A 3,780-nucleotide genomic window follows, 5' to 3' on the forward strand; every position below is an offset into this window, starting at 1 on the left:
CAGCTTGTTCATGTTACTATGATCACCCATTCAGATGAATTCTCAGATTGTCCCAACATACCCAGGTTTTGACCCCCGCTAAGGATCTCGCTAATTGGTACATCAAAGATAGCCCAATCCGACACCTAGTGCAGTATCATAATCGAGTCTAGGGGTCGGGTGTAACTTTCCAGTTTTGCCCATTAATCTCCAAGGTCCAGCGCAATACTGGAAATCTAGTCCAGTTCAAAGATTCAATTGATGCTACACTGCATGTGCCTAGGATCTCACCCTGGCGGTTGAGACAGGCCACCCCAACCGACTTGGTGGCACATCAGTGTCAGCCTTATCAAGATAGGTCTCCCCAGACCGACCCACTGGCTATGAACATTCTAAACTAACACGAGTCTCATTAAGTGTCCAGTTTAAGGGCATTACACAGAAACATACCAGGGGAACATGAATCAAATATGTATTTTTATTCATTTACAATAAACTCATAAAGTACATCATTCTGATTGAAGCCAAGGGTGTTAGACAGTTTTGTATGCCCTTAGCTTCAATCAGAATGATGTACTTTATGAGTTTATTGTAAATGAATAAAGATACATATTTGATTCATGTTCTCTTGGTATGTTTCTGTGTAATACCCTTAAATTGGACACTTAATGAGACTCGTGTTAGTTTAGAATGTTCACAGCCAGTGGGTCGGTCTGGGGAGACCTATCCTGACAAAGCTGACACTGTGGTGCCACCAAGTCGGTTGGGGTGGCCTGTCTCAGCTGCCAAGGTGAGACCCTAGGCATATACAGTGTAGGATTAATTGAATCTTTGAACTGGACCAGATTTCCAGTATTGCCCTGGACCTTGGAGATTGATGGGCAAAACTAGAAAGTTACACCCGACCCCTAGACTCGATTATGATACTGCACTAGGTGTCGGATTGGGCTATCTTTGATGTACCAATCAGTGAGATCCTTAGCGGGGGTCAAAACCTAGGTATGTTGGGACAGTCCAAGAATTCATCTGAGTGGGTGATCATAGTGACAGGATCAGCCCCTTTGTCAGACAAAGGTAATGATCGGGGATGCACTCTCACTGATGGAAACCAAGACTGCTGGCAGCCGATTTCAACCGTTGAGAATTGTTTTGCAAAATATATTTTATATAAGATATAAAAGTATATATATTATGGTTTCTAAAATGTTTGCAAGAAGGTTTTAATTCCCGGGATCCATATGAGTGGAGAGTGCAACACTGTTCCTTGCAGCCGAGGGAGAGGTCCTCTCTTGTCGGGCAGTGTATGATTATGGGCTGAGAGGTTAAGTGTAAGACCATTGAGGATAACACCTAATGGGCTAATCTTGCATCTGCCCACAGTCCCTGGGTGTTACAAGGTGGCTTGGCCCAGGGACCACTTAGTGTAATTGTTGGGCCCATAGAGCCCATTTGATGGGTTTCAGAGGGTACACTGTCTTCAGCAGTGCATTCGGCCAGGCCTTGTAACAAAGGCTGGGCTGAACCCATGTGGCTGATGTGTAGATCAATGCTTGGGTCCCACGCCATACAAGGAAGCCCAACTGGGCAGCAGTTTGGAAGGCTTTTTGAGTACATAACCTTAAATGGGCCTTAAGCCCATTTCGAACTGGGCAGATTTGATTAGTCATTTAAAGGGGGCGAATTCTGAAGTGGGTCAGCTAAAAGGATTGGGCTTAGACCCTATCCACTCAGAGAGTCCAAGATCTAAATGAGATTTAGATCTGGAAACCTCCTAATTATATTAGGAGATAGCTGATCTGATATGCAGATAAGATAAGGATTATCCCTTATCACTAAGGGACTTCTAACCCAAATATGATTTGGATTAGCAACTCCTAATCTGATTAGGAGCTGATCCCTTTGAGATTATAAAAGGGGAAGGGGGCGGCAGCCTTTTAAATAATCAACAGCATTCTTCTCTTAAAGAAAGAGAGATTGAGAGATTTCCTGCATACTGCGAATTCTCTCCTACCGCCACCTTCCTACCATTGCCATTCCTTCAGTTCGATCTCCAGTTGTTGGGAGCAATCAAGATTTGATCTTGATCTCACTCTTTTGGGAAAAGATTGGTTGGAGCTGTACTCACAAGCCGTCCAGTTGATTCTTGCGAAGGGTCAAGTTCTTTTGAAGAACTTGTTGATTCTGCTCCATCCTTCACTGCGCCATCTTCAGTGGGAGCAGATTTTGGATCCTTCCTTGGGCGTGAACACCTCCATTGGGAGATAGTATTTCTCCGTATCAGGTATAATCCTCTCCCACTCCTTTTGGTTTAGATCTGGTTCAGTTTATGGTTCAAGATTGATCCTTTAAAATATGATTTTCTAAATAGGGAATACGATTCCCAGTTGAAGGGAGAGATAAATTTTTTGAAATTTGCCCCTTATTCCGCAATCTTTGGGCGTCCATAGGATGGATCTCTCATCCCTTCAAAGGGCATACAAAACTGTCCAACAAAGGTTTCCTCATAATCGATGTTGTCTTTCTGAGTATACCCTTTCGCCACCAGACAAGCCTTGTAGGTCTCAACCTTACCATTGGGGCCCTTCTTCCTCTTGTAGATCCATTTGCAACCAATTGCTTTTCCCCCAGGGGCAGATCTACTAGAGTCCAAACTCCATTGGTCTCCATTGAGTCCATCTCAGCTTTAACGGCATCTACCCACTTTGAGGAATCTATGTCCAACATAGCTTTCGTATAAGTCATGGGATCCTCCTCACTGGTCATAGCTTCCACCAGGTAACTATCCTGGTCATAGCCGAGACGAACCGGAGGCCTGGATACCTGAGTAGATCTTCTAGGTTGGACACTACCTGGAACTTGTGGGACACCTCCCACTGACCCTGAGCTCTCTTCATCAAGAACAACTTCCTGACGATGATTGTTCAGGATATAGTCCTCCTCCAAGAAATGGGCATTTCGACTATAGAACACCTTTTGTTCACATGGATCAAAGAATAGGTAATCCACAGAGCCCTTGGGGTAGCCTACGAATAGGCAATGACTAGTCTTGTATTCCAATTTGTCCGCACTCGTTATTTTAACGTGTGCTGGACAACCCCAAATCTTCAAGTGTCTGACACTTGGTTTCTTTCTGGTCCAAAGTTCATATGGAGTAGTTGGAACCGATTTGGCAGGAACCCGATTCAGCACGTATATCGCAGTCTCCAATGCGTAACCCCAAAAGGATGTGGGTAACTCTGAGTGCACGAGAAGTGACTGGACCATATCCAATAAGGTCCTATTCCTCCTCTCTGAAACACCATTTAGTTGTGGTGTAGCAGGAGGAGCCAACTGTGATACTATCCCATTGACCTTCAAGTAGTCATTGAATTCGTCAGAGAGATACTCTCCACCTTGATCCAATTGAAGGGTCTTAATTTCTCTCCCTAACTGTTTCTTGACCTCTTGTCTGAACTCTTTGATCTTTTCAAATGATTCAGACTTGTGTCTCATTAGGTATACATAACCATACCAAGACTTGAATTCGTCAGAGAGATACTCTCCACCTTGTCTTCTCCTTGCCGCCGCCTTCCTCCTTTTCTCCTCCTACGTTGCTGACTACCTTCTTGAAGGCTGAAGCTTTCTTGGAGGAATTCTCCTTGATTGCTCTAGAGATTGATTGATCCTTGGTGGTAGTCTGCCCCCCCCTTTATATAGCTTTAGGAGGAGGGGCTGTTTCCAACTCCTTTTTGGAGTTCTTTCTCAAAAATAGAAAATCCTAATTCCTTTTAGATCTAATCCTATCCTATCTCTCATCTGGTA

This window comes from Nelumbo nucifera, chromosome 4 (genome assembly GCF_055504915.1).
Source record: "Nelumbo nucifera cultivar China Antique chromosome 4, China Antique-T2T, whole genome shotgun sequence".
NCBI lineage: Eukaryota > Viridiplantae > Streptophyta > Magnoliopsida > Proteales > Nelumbonaceae > Nelumbo > Nelumbo nucifera.